The sequence below is a fragment of the Amyelois transitella genome, chromosome 16, assembly GCF_032362555.1.
Source record: "Amyelois transitella isolate CPQ chromosome 16, ilAmyTran1.1, whole genome shotgun sequence".
In the NCBI taxonomy this organism is placed as follows: domain Eukaryota; kingdom Metazoa; phylum Arthropoda; class Insecta; order Lepidoptera; family Pyralidae; genus Amyelois; species Amyelois transitella.
In genome coordinates this window covers 7,377,373-7,391,265 of record NC_083519.1, presented here as the reverse complement: position 1 = coordinate 7,391,265, position 13,893 = coordinate 7,377,373, and positions in this window count along the sequence as shown.

Here is a 13,893-nt window from a genome sequence, read left to right as displayed (position 1 = left end):
CCTTCGATGTGTTAGTAAATATACTGTGCCCATGGAAAAGTAGATATTAGGGACCTGGACTTGTACTTATTATATAAAGGTATTGTAAAAAGCTATTCCTATAAAGGGTTTCTGAAGCCATATACGCCTATAATATTTAGTTACAACGAAATCTTGGTATTGCATTACGGTGCAAAAAGCATCATAATTTGGGGCCTTTTCGCCTTGGTCTGCATAAAAATCATAACTGTTTTTATCGAATGTTTTTATATTAAAAAAAGTGAATACTCTATATACGTTTTTGAAACTTATCTAAAAACCAAAGCCACATAATCTGTTTGACAATATCCCCTGTGGTATCGAAATATAATTAAGGAACAGCCCGCCGCAAGCGTGTTTGTTTCGCGGTTCACTGTTTTGGAATGTTCCTAAACAGATCGCATTTAGTCGCAAAGCTTGGAACGTAGTTCCGACAATACACGATAATACCTGATGCGACACAAAGTTACCTTGTATGGAAAGTAAAGTGGCAACAAAAATATGACGCGGTGAAAAATTTTTGATAAATATCTTCTTATTACTCAGGAAAATTGACAATTTACAAACAAATTTCATAGAACATTTAGAGAATCCAACATAATGACCTATCAGACTACATTAAGGTCACAGTTATGTGTCTCGGGCTATTTCGCTAAGTGACAATTAGATTTCTGCCCGCGGGCTTTTCGTTTGGCGTGGTTTGGACAACAAGTATAGGAGTTTAGTCAACATCGATTCATATAAACTAAACATAAAAATACCTATCACGGCTTTCTCCTTACGTTGTAGACAGATCCAATAGACCACGTTTATTTGGCATAATGATCCAAGTGAGATTCGGAGATATTGACAGGACGCTAACCTTTCGCCTAACGAAGAATCCTGAATGGAATCAAAATTATATTCTAAATATACTCCAAAGTACTCATCTTTAAAAAGCTGCAACTCTGAAATCTGAAGAATATTAGTTATACAATATTTTAATAATTTATGGTTATAATTATACGTTAAAGTGTCCTTTTATCTGTTAGCATTCTTGTTTATTTCTTTTCTTCGATACTTGAAGTTTGTAGTTGTTTTAATATTCCCTTTGGAATATATGATTCTACTTATCTCAAAATTACAGATAATCAGAAAATTATTTTTACACTTTCGCTCATAAACAATTTTGATTTATTAAAAAATATTAGAAAATCACCTATAACATAATCTATACAAATATTTTAATTACTTATTTAATATATAAAAGGCAATAAATGATATAAATATTTTCGAATAAATAATACATTTATTTTTGTGTAAATAGTTTGAACAAATATATTGTGTGATAATAATTTTGTGATAATTTATTAACATTATTTACAAAAAAAATCGAAATAATATAAGATTAATGTTATTGCCATTTCTTTTATTATCATTTTTAAAACTAAATAGTATAAGGTCTAATAACTTACTTTGTTACGGTTCATGGAAGCGGTTTTACGGCATTGAAAATATCTAATGTAATTGTTACAAAAGATAAAGATATGAGAAATGTGTAAATTTTGTCGGTGTTTATAAATGTACCTAACCTATGGAATTTATCGACGTATTTTTTTAACCAACTTGATTATGTCATATCTAGATAACGTATTCAAAGGTGTTTATTATTAAATTAATTGAATTTTACATACTTATGAATACTTACAAATATATGAACGCAGAAAGTGATATGATCATAATATGATCAGTTGTATGTTAGAATAAACTGTGATGGGTTAAGGCGGTATGTAGAATTTTTAATAATGTAAAGTGTACAGTAACTTTATACCTAATTTGATTTTCATTACTTTATTTTATGAGATAGATAATAAATTATTACTTACAGCAAAAAGATACATGGTTAAAGATATCAAAATAATATAAATTTCTAATTTGTTTGTCACTTTACAGTTAAACCGGTGAACCGATTTTAATACGACTTGATATAACACTATTTCGATTGCTTTGTTCTCTGTTGGACAAATGCACCTTGGAAAATCTTTACTATTTGAATATTTTTTTGTGAAATATAATAATAATGCATATAAGATCATTGTACGTAAATTGTGTGTAATTTAGGCAAACTCCAATGCTCAACGAATTTTTACGTTGTATTATAGCAGGAAATTTTATGAATAAATGAACGTCGATTTTTATAAAAACGTGTATCTTTCATTTTATTCTCCATCAATAAATAAATACATCGTTATTTGAACTATTAATAAAATATACAGTGTGAAAGTATATAGGTAAGTAGGTATATGGAATGAGGCGCGTTATTTTTTCGTAATTTAACAAAACTTACTCGTAGTCAAAAAGCATCGCGTCGCGTCGTATCGTGAGTATCTCACTTAATAGCCCAATTTTAATGCTAAAATCCTCATTTATACGCCCGAACTGGCCCTAAACAGTTCCAACAGTCTGTCTCATCCTGTTCGAGGGCTGTCAGCGCCATAGCCATTACTTCCACAAACGACTATTCAATTATGGAAACCGGATATAAACAACTTATTAAGCTAGTTTTTTCGAAATTTCACTATGGTAAGGGTTATAATCGACTAAAATTGTTTTAACTAACACTATTCTTCCTCTTGGCTATAGTCCCGGTTGCATCCTCATCACTCTAGAGAGGAGCCCAGGGCATAAGTAGAGCAGTCTCCAAAATTTAAACTCCTACCCTAGACTAAAATTTTGTTCTTTAAGCCATTTCTATAGCTTGATATCTTGAAAAGTACTGAATCTATTTTGGTGTCCGACGACCTTAAAATGTATAAACGTTTTCTAGGTATCCACCAAAATTCAACAAAAGCAAATAATCGGCTCGAGAATTATTATCTTTTATTTAACATACTACATTCATATGTCAAGTCTTTATCCCTCGCGTTGTAGACAGAGCTCACAATCTCAAAAAAATACTGGAAGGCCACTTTAGTAATATGTCTTAATTTAATAAACTGCCGGAATTAGAGATTCATAATTCTGTGAGTGATGCTATAACCTTAGCGGAATCAATCAGAGTAAAACCAAGCAGTTACTTAAAAATCCTGCAGGCGATCACCTTTCTCACACACATTTCGGCCTTGTCTTGTAGTTTGAGTGACATAATATGAAAGTAATTCGCAGCGTTTTCTCTCATAACTTCATAGACCTATGGGAAGATAGATACAAACGAATATAAAATCCTTAAAATGATACCACATTTGTATTGAAGAAGTATCAAATGTGGTAAGTAGATATTTGCAAGTTTCTGTTAATAATACAGTAAAGAAAGATTAATAGTAGAGAATCATACGTGAGGGAAGGTTTTGTTATTTGCATGTTTAAAAACATTTAATTGCACATTGGTCACAAACTCGCGCTAATTTCAACTTTACCGGCTATTGTTACAAACGACATATCGTTTCCATAAAAATCTTAATATTTTTTTATTTCTTTGTTCCGATTTCAAACTTCATGTCACAAAGCAATTAACAATTTCCAGACAAACAATCTACAATTCGTTGCATAGATTTAAAAGACGTGTGCTTTGCACAAAAAAAGAAGTAAATTGTTTTACTAGTTCCGTAAACAGACGAGCCAATGTCGAGCAAAATTTATTACGAACTAAGAACCTATTTCACGCCGATGTCATCGGATTTGGCTTAGGCCTAATTGATAGATGCGATTGTTTAGCTCGGCGGGAATTGAGTCGCCTAAGATTGTTAGATAACAAATAAGGCAATTTTGGTCTCGGCTTTAACATTGATAATCTGAATGTAATTAGATAGCATTGGAGGATTGCTGATATGTAACAAGCGATTGAAACTATTGAACAAGTTTCACTATCAACTAAAAATAACGAAGAGACCTTCCTTAAGTAGAGAGAGAGTATAAGGAATTACCACTTTAATGCATTTTGTAATTTAGTTCTTTCGCTTCATCCACATTCATAAGTTTCTTCATGCAAGCTCATCGGTATCGGATACTCTTGACCTGACCTTTTACCAGTATCTGAATCTCAATTCCATCATTAAAATATCTAGCTGAACGTAGGTTTTCGGTCTTTTAAAGATTGTTGCCTAATATGTTGCCAACCCCGTGTGGTGTGAGTATTGAGCGTTTCTAGCTAAAATTGCTTATGCAAGCGAAAAAGTATGCAGGTATTGTGGCAAGTGAAAAGATGTAGTCTCTGACTACCCCTACAGGAAAGAGTCGAATTTTATGTTCCCGTTGATGAATATCTAAAATATAATGTGTTGTGGGTTTATTTATTCTTCCAATAAAATATATTTTTTTATTATTTTGAAATCCCTTTCCAAATATTATACAAACAAACATTGATCCCTTAAACATTTGTGTGGTTATTTCTCTCAGGGGAAAACGTAGGGTCCACCTTAGTCCACGACACAAAAGTGGGTAACAAGTAAATTTTCAATTGATATGCCCGTCAAATAACTAGATTTCAGCATGAATGTTTAGGTCAATTCTAACATAAAGCCAAACAGATGAACGTGGCCTATCAGTCTCTTCGACAGTTGGTTCTGTCTACCCCGCAAAGGTTATAGACCGACTATATGAATATATGTATGTGTATGTTGGTAAGCAATTTTTTCGTGAAAATGTTTTCACTCATCCGTACAAAGTATTTCATATACCTTATTATTCAAACAGATTATTACAATCAGATCAAAGTATGCCAAAAATACAAGCACAAACATATACACGTCTGTATTTCTTACAAGGTAGACAGAGCTAACAGTCTTCAAAAGACGTAAAAATATGTAGATAAAATAGTTCTGTATCATAAAAATAAGTAAAAAAGCGCAGCACATTCACAATAACTGCCGACCCATATCAAATATCTGACATATTGATAACAGTTTGTTATCAGCCTTATAATTTTGCTTGCTTGGCGTACGAGACAGCTATTGTGTACCGTCGTTTGTCAACTTGAACAGAGACTTGTAATTTATATTTTAGTTAATTAAAGTTACTGTTACCACTACAATTATTTTATGTTGGTACATGTAAAATGTGCACGGGCTCATAGGGGCCCGGTCATTTCGGAGTACCTTGGATTTTTGTATGGATTTGAATTTCGGAATACTTTGGTACCTTTTTGTTCTAAAGTGAGATGGCTGCAGCTATGGTGATCTGTCCCTTGATGAACCATTGGGATACACCAACGGACAGCCCTCCGCAGCTGCCAAACTGTTGCCAGGAGGGGATTTACTTGGTATTGTGGATATACAATAGTTCACCCTTTCCCGAAGGGGTAAGCAAAGATTACAATTTTTCCACTTGCCAGGATACCTGCGTACTTCTTTGTTTTCATACTCATTCATAACTCTCTATGTGCAAGGTCGCCTTGTGAAAAATATCCAATGTCCTTCTCCGTACTTCGCGTATGTATGCATTAGGTATGCAAAATTTCATGGCGATCGGTTCCGTGGTTTTGACGTGAACGTGAACGTGACGTGCCAAACAAATACACTTTCACATTTAAAATATTAGTATGTATGTGACTTTATATATCTCAGTATTTTGAAATTGGTCTACATTTTGACGTAACGTCACACTCAGACGCCAGACATGCCGTAAATTCATCAAGGATTATAATGATAGTGTCGGGGGAGGCTTTATATTTAGGTAAAACTTGAAGGGTATGACTCTAAGTCCTATTCAAGATCGATTTAAACTTTCGATTATATGCTTGTTATGTTACGATCATAGGGTAATTATAATATAATCGTTATAATTATATGGAATAATGGAAGAATAAATAAATAGTCTAACAACAACTGCATAGAAAATTCCAAAGGCCATGTCTGTCACCTGATCATAAAAGTTTTCCTTTTCATAACAAATGATACATAAATCATATATGTATTACGGTTAAGTTACCAAACTGAAAAAAGCATTGATACTTATTTCTTATTCTCCCTCTACATTCAAGATGTATGTTTTTTTGTATTTTTATTTGTAATAAATAAACTAAAAAACTACGTGTAAAATTTTAACGAAATTAAGCACAGAGATAGAATAGTCTTTCAGGAGTAGAGTGCTTTTTAGTTTGAAATGTCCCACGTGCAAAAGGTAGTATCAAATATGCTTATGTAAAAACATCTTTAATATACTGGACGTTTTGATGAAAATAAATTCCGTTGTTCAAAAAGATAAAGTTGTTCAAAAAGATTAAAAGTAACAATGAACAAATCATAAAAATAATTTCGAATTTAACTAACAAACCCATATATTAGAATTTCTATCTAACTACAAACTTACGCAATATTAATAGAATTTTCTTTAGTTAATCCATTTCAAAAGTCCCTTACTACTAAATTGTAATTAAATAGGTCTGGATAGTTTCCGTTACTTCAAAACAATCATGGAATAAGCGTGGGAGGAACAACTCTATTTGTTAAATCAATATCAACTATCTCATACGATTGCTCACGCATTATTTGTTAATGATAAATAAACATTGAAATCCAATATTTAAGCCCATTATGTACTTAAAACAATTACATAGACTTTCTAATACAACTAACACCAATTAATAAAGGCTTTTAAAGTATAATAACCAGGTTTAATAGTAAGGATAATAATAAGATATGTAGGTCGTTAGAAATAGATAACCTATACTTACCTTTTTTTAAGCAACATACATACATACATACTGTTTAAACGTATTAACGTTTAAACAGTATGTATGTATGTATGGTATTAACCAGTGTATCAAAAATCCCATGCAGAGTTGATTTTAGCCTCCAGTAAAACATCATTTTCCGATCATTTTCAAATGGTGTCCATGAATAAATCAAATCGGGGACATCCTGGCAAAAAGGGACAGCTTTCATGGAGTGAGTGATATAATGTTGATGAAGCATAAGAAATATATATGTTTGTGACAAGTGGAAAGTGTAGTCTCTGTCTACCCCTACGGGAGAGAGATGCATTGATGTTTGTATGTCTTCGAATAATATGCTTTTTATTTTTAAACAATTCAAATATTCATTTGGATTTACAATAATTGTTCGGATATTAGCTAGTTGAGACTTCCCGTCCCATGGTAGGTATGAAACAATATAAATTTTACACCTATTCTTATTAAGTATATAATCATTCCACACTTTACGGCAAAAAATATATTTGATGTGTATTGAAATCAATGTATAAATTAAATGGGAATAATTACTTACTTACACATATAACATACTTCTGTTAGGTACAAAAGTTCGCTACACGGTGAACATTATATCAATCCTACCTTCATCCTCGTGTCATGTTGAATAATAGCTTATTTGCAATGAACATGTATGACTTGATGTGATGTTCTCTGTACACTGCGAGTTCAGTTCACTCTAGATAAATCTAATTCATTACTCGTAAACATTTCGCTAAATCGTCCCTTCATCCAATTTAAATAGTTCAAAGCTATATTACCGTGTAATAAGCACATCAAACGTTTATCTCCGAATGTAATGAGAGTTATTTCTGTATGATTTCCAGCCTAAATTAGCGTCAACGGCAAAAGGCAGAAAGAGTGCATTAAGGTGTTGACAGAAACCTGTGAAAACCGGTGACAATAAATTTACAACATGCGTCTTTGTCGTAATTTGAGCAATGACGCAAAGACACTTTGTAACGAGAATACTTTATGAAGAATATAAAAACATTATTCAAATTTTTATTACATACTATGTATGTAATCACGTCTATATCCCTTACGGTGTAAACCGAGCCAACAGTCTTGAAGAGACTGATAGGCCACATTCAGATGTTTGGCTTAATGATAGATTTGAAATTCAAATAGTGACTGGTTGCTAGCCCATCGCCTAAAAGAATAATCCCAAGTTTATCCTAAGAATATCCTTTAGTCGCATCATCGCACATCCATGGGAACGAGATGGAGTAGTCCTATATTCATAATTAATGTTCATGTTGTTTCATACAAGAAGAGGTCTTGTATGAAACAACATTAACATTATTTATGAAAATACAGCCATGTCTATATTGCACAACCATATTCCCAAATACAAAGTTAACATCGTTAGACCCGCAGTTCCCTAGACAAACTACACCTATCTGACGGAAAAGATGATCCCTGGCGGTGGAGCCCAAGTCACCGCTACTACTACAACAACATAATATAAAAAATTACGATTTATGCGGTAAAGGCACATTATTTTCTTCTATTTCATTGAAACTTTTGTCACCCCAAAGATTCCTGCAACCTTTGTTAATCTATTTCCATAAACACTTCACATTGAATACCTCCTTTCGTGCCATACCAACGTATTCATAATCTACATTCGCAATTTCTCACTTATTCATTCTATACGTCTACCTTAACATTCTCATCACAGCAACATACAATCGCCTTTTATTCGAAGAATCCTTAAAATGAGTTTTTGACATTACGAGTGAATTGATATTGTGTTTCCTTTGTAGAAACATGAGTAAAAAAATCCATATTTGCATGAATCCATATTGATTGGTTCACACAATATCAGCGGAGTTAACGTTCAAATAAGGTGAAGAAACTAATCAATAAACGATACTAAATATAACAAATGAGAAAATTTTTGAGTAGGTATGTTTGTTACTCTTTCACGCAAAATTATAGCCGAAAACATGACAATATGAGAATCTATTTCTGGCAAGAAAATTTCTTCATAGTATGTTGACGTTATAACACCCAATTTATTAATACAACTTAAGCAATACCTCCAGACAGCTTTAATTTCATTGCTATGAAAATCAGCGCATCCCGCATTTTTCCTTTGATATTTTTAAATCGATTACTTTAAACTGATTTTGATTGAACCTTTATAAAGTATTTGAAAAAATTACTGTCTACTGTGTTTCAAGGTTAAATATGGTATTGGCATAGCAAAATTTATATAAGCAGCATAATTTTGATAGAATCTTATAAAAATATCAGAGATATAAGAGCACAGAGATCAGAACGGCAAGCATGTTCTTTCATTTGTTTCTTGCCTTGTGGGCACAGGAATATCGTATTAATTACCACCATCTCTCACTTACTCATACTCAGTATGATTAAAACTTAATTGGAAATCATACACCCGCTATTCTTAGTTTACCGACATCGCTATTGAGTTAATGGACTTACAGTTAGAAAATAGATATCTATGTATGTTATCTTCTAAATATATAAAAGACGACAGTGATTGATTGACTGACATATCAATGCACAACCCAAACTGCTATTTAGGTATTGATATTTTAAATTTAACATGTAGATCCCTTATTAAGAATGAATTTCCCAAAATTCCTACGACTAACGCATGCACTCGCGGGCTTACTTTTTTGAAAATCATATCATATAGTAATATATATCATATAGTAAGAAAACCGTTATTTATTTTTATAGCTGTTTTTTACTGTATCAACCTTCAAATTCTCCATATACATTCGGAGGAGTATTCGCCTTGTGCGAGCTTTAAAGACAACGTGATCCAGTTACATACGAGTAGAATTTAAACTGATAAAACGTTTACAAGGCCTTATAATATCTATTTAGGTACCTGAATTAAAACTTTAGAAGTTCAAGTCTGTACAAAGAATATACATACACACATACATTAAACCAAGCCTCCTTTGAGGAGTAGGCATGGACTACATCTTTCCACTTACCACAATTCTTGCTTATATTATACATGCTTACATAGAAAATAGTAAAAAAAAACAACAATTTTACCAACATTGCTACGTGAACACTTTTCAATTATATTCTAGTTTTCTCATCATCATCATCATGATCATCTCAACGAACGTCCACTGCTGATTGATTAGACCTCCCCCGATGATTAGAGGCAGCCTGCGGCCAACGCTGCGCTTTCCGGTACGTCTCCATGAACTTTTAGGCCCTATCGCCATCAAGAAATGTGGCCTGCCCATCGCTACTTCAGTTTGCTAACCCGATCTGCTATGTATATTTATTTTTCTTTTGCCTACTGATCTCCTCATTTCTGATTCAATCTGGCAGAGAAACGCCGTGTAAGCTCGTTTTCTATCTACCGCAAATAATTAGTTTCGTATTTGTATTAGAAATGTCCTTTTTCAATTACTTTATTGTTAATCAAAGAAATAAACTCACCCCCGGATTCGCGGAACCGGTAATATCAAACGGACATTTAGAATAAAGACCAATAGCTCCTTTTATTGTTGGTGCTTAAATTACAAAGGACGGAGAATCGAGTTCTAATTGAGACAGTGATATCGGAAGACCTTTAATGAATAGAAGTGTTAGTACCTTTATTAATTGATAAACATATAATAAAGTTTTTAAATTATTTTCAATCCATACTACTCATACATATATATATATTATGAAAGAAAGTTTTTGTTTTGCACCTCTTTACGCTATATATTATTTATCATTAGAACAATCTTGATAAAGGTTTCCGCACACATTAAACGGGAAAAATGCTGTTCCCGTTAATAAATTGACTAGTTAAAAATTGACGTAGGCAAAGCCGTTCTCAGTTTTAAAAATGAAGACGAACAAATATTTTTATGCGGAATTTTTTTATTAAAAGCATAATAAAGCTTGTAACAAAAAGACTATTATTCATAGTACTTTGCAATAACACTTCCCAATTTATTCCAGCATTGACAACACTAAAAACACCACCGACTATGACTGGAGGATGTTTTATCCAAAGGGTCTTAACCAAAAAAAAAATAATATTGCTAAGGTAAAGATTGTGGCTTAAGATTCTGGACAAATAAAGCACGAATTATGTGAGTGACAATCATATTGCACACTGTGTCTGGAACATATTTTCCATATTGTAGAATTATAGTGAAATTTTCCATGGAAAGCTCAATATTTTGGCGTACTATTCAATAGGACAATACTTATAAATCACCCATTCTCCACTTTTCCCTGATTTCGTAAAAATGTAGGTATATATGCCAAAGTTATTTAACAATCAATCTTAGGACGTTAGAAGATATCATAACTGATTAGACATTGAAAAATCTTCAGGATCCTGTGATCCTAGAATACAACCGCGACTTCATCCGCGTGAAACTAATTTCGCCTTTGTATTTTAATTCGCTAGGAATAGGAATTCCCGAAATTCCTGTCAATTGTAATTTTAGATAGGTACAAAATGAACTAAACCACTTCAAAACCCAATATGTCAATTTAGCTTGTAACACATCGCCATTTATTTCAGATTCAATCTCAGTTATTGGCATTGCCCATCAGATACAATTCACACGAATAAATCAAAACCAAGGATCTTCGAAAACAATGGTTCCTTGGCTCATTTGATGTGACGTCATTTATCACAGTAGTGACGTCATCTATCATCGGCGCAATGAGATCGTAGAGAAGTTAGTATTGTCATACCGGTGCTAACTAGGATTAATGTTTTATGTTTAGTTTAAATTAGAGATCGGACCAAATTGGAGACTTTCTGGCCAAAGGTCAAGAGTACCCAAAACCGACGAGCTTGCATGAAGAAAGTTCCACATTTATGGCAAAAGCGATAAAATGATGGGAAAGAGGCGCGATTTTATTTATGTTTACGTATAACTAGGAAAAGCCATCGGCTTCGCCTGCGTGTAATGTAAAAACCTAGCTAAATTTATCTTCGCGGTATTTATGTGAAATCCTCTCGTAGTGCACCCCTAGACCACATAAAAAACCTACGTTCAATTTCTAGACCTAGTGATTTACGCTTTGCGATGATAAGTCATTGAGTCAGTGGCCTCGTTTATATACATACTAGCTGTCCCGGCAAACGTTGTTTTGCCATATAAATATTTTTTTTACTCTAGTTAAAAAAACTTAGGGGTATGAAAAATAGATGTTAGCCGATTCTCAGACCTACTGAATATGCATGCAAAATTTGGTTAAAATCGGTAAAGCTGTTTCGGAGGAGTACGAGACAAACATTGTGACACGAGAATTTTAAATATAAGATATTTAAAGATTTTTAATATAATCATCCACGATGATATGTTAGTCAAATAAAAAAAGAGTGTATGGTGTGAAATCGGAAATAATATTATTCTTAACTCTATGAAAAGAAAAGATAAAAAGCCATGATGTTTATCTACATACGTACGTACTTAAAGTTGGGTTTTAATTTAAACTTTATCACCTCAACCACTCGCAGTTAATGTAGGGGGAAATCACACACATTTCAAGTTAGACAGGATCTTGTGTAACATACCGCATCATAGTTAAACTTTTTGGAACCCTTTCATGCAAACATGAGCGAGTAGCGGAACATGGGCTGAACCCATACAATCAATCATACAAAGCGTGTACGTGATTTGCTCCGAAGTTCAAGTTAGCACTGTGCTAATTCCCAACTACATTTCGCAAACTTAATATAATTTCTGAACTAACATTAGAGGAAATACTAGCATATCGCTGCGGTTGGAATTTCACAAATAAAAGTAAACTTACCCTTATTACTTCGAATGATGCGAATTTGATCTAAATAGGTACAGCTCCATAATTTTTGTGTGATGTAAAAAATAGAAACAGCAGTTTGAAACTCAGGTTGGAACCCATTTTTTTAAGACAACTATTATTTGAATATTTCACCAAAATGCATACCTACTTATAATTTCTGTATTTTTGGTACGTATTAAAATAAATGTGGAATGCTTCTGTTAAATTAAAAATAAGTGTCCCTTATATTTCTCACTCGCGATTATAGCGTTAATAATAGCTAATGAACGAACATGTATTTGCTTTTTGTATAAAAATATTAAAATTAACAAAAACCCGTTTTCATTGAGAACGCTTTCAGCTATAAGAGTGCCAATTCATAGAAATGCTCCGTCTATCCCACTAGTTCCGATATTGGAGTTTTTGGAGTTATTCTTTCAAAAGGTAAATACAAAAATCTTATAGTTTCGTTATACCAAGAAGACAAGATAGGTATATAAAATGAACTGCTTGCATAGATCTTTGTAATTAATACGGGGGTTGCTAAACAGTTTAAATGCCAATGTTTGTCATTGATAATTTTTTCATAAAAAGTAAAAAGTCTGAACTACTCTTAGTTACGTAGTAAAATATAATAAAGAATCAAAAATGTTTCACTCATGCGAATTAAATATACCAAAATTCTTAGAAGAGAAATGTCTTATAGTCTTTATAAACTAACACTTTTCCTGTTCCACATACGAGTAGCAACCAGAATTGATATTATAAAAGAACATATCGGAAGCCCCTGTAATAAAGTGCAAAGTTTTCCGAACACCGAAAGGGTGGCGTCTGATTTACATTCAAATAGTCCCCAACAAAGTACCCGTCCGTTCATAAAGACTAAAGTTCTAGAACTTTTGCTACGCTTGGACGTGAGCTGGAATGGCTCGTTGTAGTTTTGTGAGAGATGGTCGAGTGGTAAGAGTACCTGTTAAAAGCTACCCAGGTAAAGGTACCATGACACTTTTCTATGTTACTATCTTCAGGAAGAGCCTCGGTAGGATGAAGTATGCAGACATCATAGCAAGTGGAATGATGTAGTCTCTGCCTACCCCTCCGGGAAAGAGGAGAGTTTATATGTAAGAAACCGCAAGAAATGCTATCACTGAGTCGTACATCATAAGAGTTTTTAACTGACTTCAAGAAAGGCGTTTTATGTACTTACGGCATATGTCCGGCATTTATAATCCGATTTAAAAACCTTTCTTTAAGAACATTAGCAATGGACGTGTTAAGACAGCCTTTTTCCGAGCAGAGGGAAGAAAGTTATTTTTATTATTTTCCTTGTTATTTTTACGTTTTTTCTCCATACGAACCTGAGCCTTAACAAAATCGTTAGCAAAAAAAATTGCTGAATTCTCGAGTTTTGCGATTACTAACACATTTGG